The sequence below is a fragment of the Rana temporaria genome, chromosome 2 (genome assembly GCF_905171775.1).
Source record: "Rana temporaria chromosome 2, aRanTem1.1, whole genome shotgun sequence".
Lineage (NCBI taxonomy): Eukaryota > Metazoa > Chordata > Amphibia > Anura > Ranidae > Rana > Rana temporaria.
The window spans coordinates 363,991,811-364,003,030 of NC_053490.1; positions in this window are offsets into that span (position 1 = coordinate 363,991,811).

Below are 11,220 nucleotides of genomic sequence, written 5' to 3' on the forward strand. Positions count from 1 at the left end.
AGGTCGTGGAAGTATGAACCGAGACTACAGTTATTTGTGGTGTACCCCGAGGTTCAGTGCTGGGACCCATACTTTTTAATATATTTATACATGATATAGAGTTTGGGAATAAAAGTACCATTTCAGTCTTTGCAAATGACACTAAAAGTCAACCTCAGTGCAATGTTTAAATTGGCCACTATGTGGCAAATGAGGTTTAAATAAATTTAAAGTTATGCACTTGGGGGCTAAAAATATGCATGCGTCATACATACTTGGGAAGGGCAGCCATCAGAATTTTTAGGGTCACTTACACAGCTTAACCACTTAACCCCCGGACCATATTGCTGGTTAAGTATGTTCCCTGGGTGTGTTCTAACTGTAGGGGGGGTGGGACTGACTTGGGGAAATGAAGAGAGAGAGAGAGAAAAAAAGAAAAAGCAGGTTCACTCACCAATTATGCCTGCCCCCTTCAGGCTCATCTCCCTCAGAGCTGTAGCAGCTATTGTTTTAAAACTGCCGCCCAGCTGCCCACAGAACTCCTCTTACAGCACAGTGGCACCAATTTTAGTTAATCAACTCCTATGCAACTATTCAGTGCTCCACAGGATATATTATAGAATTCATCACATTTTGGTTAATTATTCATCCATGTTGTTTCTCAAGCATTTATTTCCGTGATACCCTAACTGATCATAACCCGCCATATTGTACTAATTCTTTTCTTGAAAATACGTTACAAACAGAGGAAAAACAAAGCATTAATAAAGCCTTATTAAAGGGCACATATAATTTCTCCATAAAAACATAAAGAAAAGATTAGACATGTGTGTTCCCGTTCGTAACGAATGGATTTTTGTACAAATTTGTTAGTATTCGTACATTCGGCTCAATTCGAAAAGCTGAAAAAAACAAAATACGAAAATTACGGAATAAAGAATAAGCAAAATAACGAACAGGCGCAAATACGAACGTACGATTGGACAATCTTACTAAAATACGAAACACCGAAACAGCAAAAGAACGAAAATTACATCTATAACGAACGATTTACATTTCGTATTTTAAATCCTTTGTTCGTATTTTCGCGTGTGTTTTGTAAATCCGTTTCTTTGTCTGTTGTAAATTTGTGTACTCATATCGTTCTTTCGATTGGGCACTGGGCAGTGTAGTTAGTGAGTGATGTATCTTACTAAATATCTTAGCCAATCAGCTTATCTCTTTTGTGCTGAGTCACATTGGACAGTGTAAAGCCTCGTACACACGATCGGACTTCAAACAATCTTTTCCATGGATTTTTGTACGAAGGGAGTTGGCCGGACTTTTGAAACCAAAAAAGTTTGTCCGATAGAGCGTACACACGGTCGGATTTTTTGGAAAATGCTAATTTTGAAGTTTGTTGGCAAAAAGTCAGACCGTGTTTACGGGGCTTAAGAGAAAGTCTTAATATGGATTAGCCGCGTGTTGCGATGTATTTACGAAAGTACAAAATTACGAATCCATTAAACGAAAATTATTATCTAACAAAATTACGAAATTCGAATCAACGAAAATAAATTAGACAGAATTATGAATCATTCAGTATAAACGAAAATAAAACTGTTCCGAAAATACGAACAGGTCCGAATAGGAAAACTTGCGTCTTACGAAATTACGAATCTTTACGGAACGAGACGAAACCAAAAAAACATTTTTTTTTTGTTGTGCACATGTCTAGAAAAGATGGTTTACATTGTGCATTTCAATATAAGTAAGGCCCTTTCACATGGGAGCCTCTGCTAAGCGCAGTGGCGTATCCAAGGTATGGCACATATGGCAAGTGCCATGGGCGCCATATGAAGGGGGCGGTCGTGAGTGGCTGTACTGGATGTACTAGCCATCCAAGCTAACAGGAGTTTCCCGGTGGGCCGATGTCTCAGTGGGACGGTTTCTGAATCAGACAGCCAGCCTGTGTTAAAGTAATGGCTGCGCGAGCCGCATAGGCAATTACTTTGAGCACTGCACCGCTGTACTGTCTATATGCAGGGTCGGGCAGGTACAAGGAAGGGGCAGATACCCTGGGCTGGGCAGTACACTTTGCTGGAATGAGGGGGGAGCAGGTGAAGTGCCAGCAGTGCTTCACACAGTACACACTAGCCGCTGCTAGCTGTACTGTAGTGGTCTGAGTCTCTACCTTACTGTAACAATGTGCCCAGTGTGCTCCTGCACGCGGAACAAGCACCAGCCATCCCTGTAAGGGCTGCCACTTCACTCCCCCTAAATAGTCACATCGGTGTGATGTCACTCACGGCCAGATGTGGGATGGGAGGAGCTTGGAGAGCTGCTACCAGTGCCTAAGCTGCAACCAAGAGGAGGATCCAGCAAGTTCAGCAAAAAGTGTGTATAAGTTAAGCTGAGTGTTGTAATGAATGATTCATTGCCAAATGCCATGTGGGATGCGGCCATCCGACTGACTTATAATGAACTGTCTAGATCTGATTGGGGTAGGGGAGGAGGCTGACGGGGACATTACCAATGCTAGTATGCTACCTATTTATAATTTCTGTAATATGCAGCATGGGGGGGATTAATGTACTGCCACTGGTCAGCCATTAATGCATCAGTGTTAAGGTTATCTGAAATATGGGTTTTAAATGTTTTGACAGGTCCGCAGTTTCAGTGCTTTCCATAGGCGCCATTTTCACTAGATACGCCTCTGGCTAAGCAGAATCTGCTTGCTCAGTGGGGGATCTCTCCGCGGATCCCTACTGAGCAGGTGGATGACAGGTCTGTGTCTGCCCTGCTATGCAGAGTGGACACGGACACAGTCCTGCTCTCCTCAATGGGGCAATCGGATGGAAACCGACCGCCTGTCCGTTTCCATCCGATGCCATGCAATCCACTGAATAGATGAGGAATAGGACCACCATCCATCTGTTTTTGGCGGACAGGATCAGATTGGATGGTGGCAAGTGTCAGCGGACATGTGTCCACTGACATCCGCCGCTCCATAGAAGAGACTGGAGGGTCTGTTCAGGTCCGCCTGAAAGAATGACAGGAGGACCTGATCGGACAGCCAGTGTGAAAGGGGCCTAAAAAAACACATACTATATTGTAAAAAATATTGGATTGCCTGCCTTTACACACACATGAAGTTTAATGGCATCCCTGTCTTAGTCTGTAGGGTTCAATATTGAGTTGGCCTACCCTTTGCGGTTATAACAGCTTCAACTCTTCTGGAAGGCTGTCCACAAGGTTTAGGAGTGTTTTGGGAATGTTTGACCATTCTTCCAGAAGCGCATTTGTGAGGTCAGGCACCGATGTTGAATGAGAAGACCTGGCCCTCAGTCTCCACTCTAATCCATCCCAAAGACATTCTATGGTGTTGAGGTCAGGACCAGTCAAATTCCACCACCCCTAACTATATCATCCCTGTATATATGGACCTTGCTTTGTGCACTGATTTGGTCCAAATGATTTGGACCAGTGCACAAAGCAAAGTCTATAAAGACATTGATGAGCATCTTTGTGTTGGAGGAACTTGACAGATAGAACACCTTTAGGATGACCGCTGCCCCATCAATTGCAGAAACTGTCCCATCAATTGCAGCCTCTGCCCCATCAATTGCAGCCTCTGCTGCAGCGACTGTCCCATCAATTGCAGCGACTGTCCAATCAATTGCAGCCTCTGCCCCATCATTTGCAGCCTCTGCTGCAGCGACTGTCCCATCAATTGCAGCGACTGCCCCATCAATTGCAGCGACTGTCCCATCAATTGCAGCTTCTGCCCCATCATTTGCAGCGACTGTCCCATCAATTGCAGCGACTGTCCCATCAATTGCAGCGACTGTCCCATCAATTGTAGCCTCTGTCCCATCAATTGCAGCGACTGTCCCACAGGGCAGATCCTAGGCAGGGTCACAGGGTGCTCCGCACCCAGGCGCCACAGAGGTGGGGGTGCCAAAGCTCCAAAGTGCTCCCCTACCTCCTCCTTGTCTGTGTCCAGAGGCAGAGCGCATGTAGATGGTGCTGCGGTTCCCCATCCCGCTTGAACTCTCCGCTGGCAACTGACAAGAACGCATTACCAGGAATCCGGGCTGGGTACCAATGTCGGGTGCGCATGGAGCAGTCTCCTTTCTGCCCCACCCCCTCTGCCTGTGTCGGCTCTTCTCCCATAGGCGGTGTGATGAGAGGCTTCTGGGTTGGCCGGAGCTGCTACCAATCATCTGGTACACTCCGAGAAATGCTCTCCGAGTGCCACCCTCCAAGTGACCAAAGATGCCACATATGCCCTGCCCCCCTGTAATGTGCTTCTGCTCCCAGCGCGCCCGAGCTACAGGGATCTATAAGACAAGTACTGATCTATGGGGACACCTGATGTGGGGGGCTCTGATGGGGACACCTGCTGGGGGGGGGCTCTGCTGGGGGAAACTAATGAAGACTTCTTAGGGGAGCATCTCTGTGTTTGAGTCGTAGCCATAGAAACATTTGTAAAGGGGAGGAGTTAGTAAGATGACCACGCCCATGTGGTTGGCGCCAGAAATATTTCTGCACCCAGGCGTCTGTGACCCTAGGATCGGCCCTGCTGTCCCATCAATTGCAGCGACTGTCCCATCAATTGGAGCGACTGTCCCATCAATTGCAGCCTCTGCCCCATCAATTGCAGCCTCTGCTGCAGCGACTGTCCCATCAATTGCAGCGACTGCCCCATCAATTGCAGTGACTGTCCCATCAATTGCAGCGACTGTCCCATCAATTGCAGCCTCTGCTGCAGCGACTGTCCCATCAATTGCAGCGACTGCCCAATCAATTTCAGTGACTGCCCCATCAATTGCAGTGACTGCCCCATCAATTGCAGTGACTGTCCCATCAATTGCAGCGACTGCCCCATCAATTGCAGTGACTGTCCCATCAATTGCAGCGACTGTCCCATCAATTGCAGCGACTGCCCCATCAATTGCAGTGACTGTCCCATCAATTGCAGCGACTGTCCCATCAATTGCAGCCTCTGCTGCAGCGACTGTCCCATCAATTGCAGCGACTGCCCAATCAATTTCATTGACTGCCCCATCAATTGCAGTGACTGTCCCATCAATTGCAGCGACTGTACCATCAATTGCAGCCTCTGTGGCAGCGACTGTCCCATCAATTGCAGCGACTGCCCCATCAATTGCAGTGACTGTCCCATCAATTGCAGCCTCTGCCCCATCAATTGCAGCGACTGTTCCATCAATTGCAGCGACTGTCCCATTAATTGCAGTGACTGTCCCATCAATTGCAGCCTCTGCCCCATCAATTGCAGCAACTGTCCTATCAATTGCAGTGACTGTCCCATCAATTTCAGCGACTGCCCCATCAATTGCAGCCTCTGCCCCATCAATTGCAACCTCTGCTGCAGTGACTGTCCCATCAATTGCAGCCTCTGCCCCATCAATTGCAGCAACTGTCCTATCAATTGCAGCGACTGTCCCATCAATTGCAGTGACCCATCAATTGCAGCGACTGTCCCATCAATCACAGCGACTGTCCCATCGATTGTAGCCTCTGCCCCATCAATTGCAGCGACTGTCCCATCAATTGCAGTGACTGTCCCATCAATTGCAGCGACTGTCCCATCAATTTCAGCGACTGCCCCATCAATTGCAGCCTCTGCCCCATCAATTGCAACCTCTGCTGCAGCGACTGCCCCATCAATTGCAGCGACTGTCCCATCAATTGCAGCGACTGTCCCATCAATTGCAGCCTCTGCCCCATCAATTGCAGCGACTGTCCCATCAATTGCAGCGACTGTCCCATCAATTGTAGCCTCTGTCCCATCAATTGCAGCGACTGTCCCATCAATTGCAGCCTCTGCTGCAGTGACTGTCCCATCAATTGCAGCGACTGCCCCATCAATTTCAGCGCCTGTCCCATCAATTGCAGCGACTGTCCCATCAATTGCAGCGATTGTCCCATCAATTGCAGCGACTGTCCCATCAATTGCAGCGACTGCCACATCAATTGCAGCCTCTGCCCCATCAATTGCAGCCTCTGCCCCATCAATTGCAGCCTCTGCTGCAGCGACTGTCCCATCAATTGCAGCGACTGCCCCATCAATTGCAGCAACTGCCCCATCAATTGCAGCGACTGTCCCAATCGATTGCAGCGCCTGTCCCATCAACTGCGGTGCTGCCGGGGGGGGGGTTTCTTCTGCTGAAATTCCCTGAAAATGACATTCAGTTTAAAGATAAGGGGGGAGGGGTTGGGGGGGTCCGTTAATGACCGCCGAGAGATAAATGACACAGCGGGACAGCAGCACTTAACATTCTTGTGGTATTCTCTCCTTGTGCCTTCTTCTAATGGCAGCGGCCATGGAGGAGTCCACTCCTCATACTTCCGGTTTTCTCTCTCTCGGGCGCAATGAGAGAGAGAAAACAGGAAGTCACATCATGACCTCAGATGTCAATCAAACTGCCTGGCCATAGTAATACATACTACAAGCGCCGGGCAGAAGCTGTAGCGCATAGGTAAGCGCCACAAGGCGGTACTAAAGCCTGCAAATGAAGCGCCGCGTCTGCAATATCGTGATTGCATTAATGTGGCGCTTCCCATAATGCACGTGGCCGGCGCAACATAGTGCATTTGGTAAAAGGACGGGCCGCCACTGGTCCTGACTCTTCTGTAGTCCAAGGGAGGGGGCGAGCATGACACTCCTTACTAGGGTAAGGTGACCAGATTTTTTAAATGAAATTCGGGGACATATTTTTGTTTTACTAATAATGGCAGCAATCAGCGACTCTCTGCCCATCGCCGCCCGCCTCACAGCCTATCAAGTCTCACTCTCCGAGCCCCGGCTACTACTGGATGGGGTGTGGAGCAAGATACCTCCACCAGGGAAGGCAAAGAGATAGGCAGGCATGCGGCTGGCCGGGACTTGAGCCAAGGCAGAAGAACAGAATTGGAGCGGAATGGGCATGCACCCGAAACGGAAGAAATATTCCCTCCGCTCCGACCAGCACATGATCATCAGAAAGGGGCACAGATAATGGAACAAAATACACTCCCCCTGAGCTAGTAGGAGCGACGGAGTGGAGGTGTGTAATTCAGATTTATTTTTTTATTCTGCACTGAATGTCTTTGAAATTGCCCCAGTCCCTGTTCAAATCCAATCCGGGGACAAAACCGGGGACAGACTTGGTCCGGGGACAGTGTCCTCAATCCGGGGACTGTCCCCTGAAACCGGGGATGTCTGGTCACCCTACACTAGGGAGAAAGCCTTCCATTACTGTGTGGAGTTACAGACAAAAGAACAGGAAGTGAGGATTTCTCAGAAGAAAAAAGGACAATAAAAAGCAAAATCGAAGTATGAGGTAAGTGAAGGAGGACTGCACTAAGGTAGAGGAAGCTATTTAGAGGGAAAAAATTGTACCTTTACAACCCCTTTAAGGTGAAAAAACATGAAGGTTTACAACCCCTTAAAACTGGGCCAAACTTTATCAAGGGGACATCTTGTGGCCAAAAAAGAAACTGCAGGTAAAAAATATATTATAACTGATCAGATGGATCACCATGCACAAATGTATTGCTTTGTTTTTCTATTATTTTTATTTGCGTGGGTGTAGGTACGCTGTATTATTTGTTTTCATTTCACCATGAGTCATCTTTGACTCAGACATGACTATGGACACACAAATAGGATCAGTGGTCAGCGGATCACACGTTTGCTGCGTAGACTCATCCCCTTCATCCCGGAAGAAGACACAGCAGTAGTAGTGGGAACATTAATCAATTCCAGACTCGACTACGCAAATTCCCTCTACCTAGGACTACCGAAATACCAGATGTCTCGTCTACAAGTCGTCCAGAACACTGCAGCCAGACTGGTAACAGGTGAAAAAACGTGGGAACCAATCTCCCCAGTCTTGAGGTCCCTCCACTGGCTAGCCGTAAAGGATCGGTGACATTCAAGACCCTCTACCTCACCCATAAATGCACACAAGGAAACACGCCACAATACTTATGTGAGAAAATAAAACACTACACACCAAATTGGGCCCTACGATCAACTAAGCAGAACCTCCTCCACATCCCCAAGTCCCGCTACAAATCTAAAGGAGAACGAAGACCACGGCTATGGAACGCTCTACCTACAGGCATTCGGATGGAAGTGAACCATCGGGCCTTCAGAAAAAAACTTAAGACCCATCTATTCTGAAGCGTGGCTGGACGTCATTGGAAACATCGCCTTGAGGCGATTTAGTTTGCATTTGTAGCGCTATACAAGTTACTCACTCACTCACTCATGAGTCACCTTGAAACTTGACATGGATCAAACAGTAATAATACATGAAAAAAGGAAACCGTGCAAATGTCAATAATATAATCAAAGCATTCTTGAGGTCCATCTAGGTCAGTAGGACCAAACCTAAGTATGATGTGGCGGAAATTAGGATGAAACAGGTCATATTACAGTAAAGCCTCGTACACACGATCGCACATGGCTGAATACATTTTGGCCTAAATGTATGGCTAAAATTGAGAATTATTGGATTTTTTTTATAGAAATTTGCTAACTTTAGTTTATATTGCAAAAAATAAAAATCCCAGAGGGGATCAAATACCACCAAACGAAAGCTCATTTTGTGGGGAAAAAAAGCATGCAACTTTGGTTTGGGTAAAAAATTGCATGACCGCACAATTACCAGTTAAAACAGCGCAGTGCAAATTGTAATAAAGTGAGTTATTAAGGGGATAAATCATTCTAGGGCTGAAGTGGTTAGTGAGACAAGACAACTAGAGCTGGCTCTTCTGGGTATTAGACTCACCAGGGACTTCTGCAGGGCCTTGGCTCTGTTTACTATATCTGCATAGGTGTGTTTGAAGCACAACTTCTACTTGACACTTTTCCAATTTGAAGCAAATTTACATGGCAAGTCTAGAGACTAGAGCAAGAGCAAAGTTGCAGTGGTGAGTCTACAGCAAGAGCTCTGGAAGTCTACAGCATTAAAATATAGCCACAGTGACCCCTGTGGTTGGATAACTATTGCACAACATAGCTGAACCAGAACTTGCAGCAGACTTTATAAATGTTTGCAAAGACACTTGATCTGGAGTCATGCAATGTGGACTTGCTGCAATTGTGCAACAAACGTGTGAAGCCTGGCAAGTCTAGCAATAGCTTTACAAGTCATTTTCAAACTTGCAGAACAATTTCTTCCTACCTGGGATTCATGTCACTCACTTGGGATGCAGCAGCTGCATGGATACAGCTGCTGCTCCCAATTTGACATTGGTGTGGGTGTGTGCACTCCAGGAATTCAGCTCCGTTGTAAAAAGTGAAGGCACACTATGAGTTAAAGAAGTCAAGCCTCAGCTCGTTTTTGGCTGTACTTCTCTTATGGATCACAGGAGTGCAGTTCGTTTTGCACTTTTGTGACCCATTTTCAGCAGAGAGCGGGCTGAAGTCCGCTCTCTGCTGACGTCACAGAAGTCAGTCCAGGCATGACGTCATCCCGACAATAAATTTTGGATCTGTCAGGTGCCTGGACTATAACCTGGCTCAGGCTCTCAGCGAGCCGCTGAGAGCCTGAGCTGGCTGCCCCCACCCCCTCCACAGCCCAGCGCTCCAATGAGCAAGGAGGGAGCAGACCAGAGAGCTGTCACAGACTACAGTCTACAGCTCTCTGCTCGGGGAACTCTGAAAACCGAGCGATAGGAGCCGGGGGACCGATGTTGTATGATTCCTAAAAAAAAAAAAAAACCTTTACTTCTCTTTTAAGTCCAAGGCGGTGCATGACATCTTTTGGACTTTTCTCTATTATCTATATCTGACAGGTTTATAGTACTCCTGGAAGACGGCTATTGTTGTATTTCCAGGAGCCCAATGCTGATCTCTGAATCTTCAACTGTAGTCGCTACAGCTGCTATGCCTGCTCCTCTTCTTCTACCCAATCATAGAAGCTTTGGTATTATGTGAACACGTTCACAAAACACAGTCTTCTGTAAATGGGCAGCAGGGTGCATAGCTGCTCTGTGTGCTTCTCTCCTCTCAGATAACGGAGTGTCTCATGCACCTCATTGGACTTAAATGGGTTGATTTACAAAAACTGGAGAGTGCAAAATCTGGTGCAGCTATGCTTAGAAACCATTCCACTTCCAGGTTTCTTGTCAAAGCCTAAATCGGAGGTCCACACAAAAAGGGAACCTCTGCTTTTCAACCCCCCCCCCCCCCTCCGGTGTCACATTTGGCACCTTTCACGAGGGAGGGGGGTGCAGATACCTGTATAATACAGGTATTTGCACCTACTTCCAGGAATAGACTCCCGCGGGAGTCACACCCCTTCCCATCCCCCCCGCTGTCTTCTGGGAAACACACTGGTCCCAGGAGACAGTGGGGACCAGTGAGGACGGGCCGCGCCGCTCGCACATGTGCAGTAGGGAACCGGGCAGTGAAGCCGTAACGCTTCACTTCCTGATTCCCTCACCGAGGATGGCGACATCGCGGGTGTGCTTGACAGGTAAGTGTCCATTTATTAAAATTCAGCAGCTACAGTATTTGTAGCTGCTGGCTTTAAAAAAATAAATTTCAGTGGACCTCTGCTTTAATTGAACAAGCTGAAGTTAAAAGCTGATTGGCTTCCATGCACAGCCGCTTCAGATTTTGCAATCTCCAGTTATAGTAAATCAACCGCATAGTACCGCAACTCCCAAAGTGTCTAAATGACTGGAATTTGGATTTATGCTGGCCATACACAAGTAGAATGCAATAAAAAAGAAAATATTTTAACAACATTCATTTGATTTTCAAATTGTTAATGGGGTCAAAATTCAAAGGAGCAGGATGTAAATTTGAGGTGCGGTAAAAGGAAGAAGTCTGGGCTTAGAGAGATCCACAAAGAGTGGAGTGAGACATTTGGTAAACTGCTGATTCTAAGATGCTGCTTATGTCCAGAGCTCCCCATGATATCTTGAGTGAGACTGTGCTGTCACATTTGCACGGGAGCTGCTGCCATCAAAGGGAGACGGAAAACTGGAGGAGAGTGTAATAGATTTCTTCCGACCCAAAACCAGAATGTATGTTCTATTCTGCCTCTAACCAAAATTCAAAGTGATGTGAATGCATGCATGCAAAAGAATCACACTGGGACACACTGGACAGTGTGAGCTCTCTCTCTCATCAACCCGGGGTTTATTATGCGTCACAGCCCCTTATATAAGCAAAGTGACATAAGCAAACATCATCACATATGTTAACTAAGGGCTAGTTATTTGGATTTTTAACTC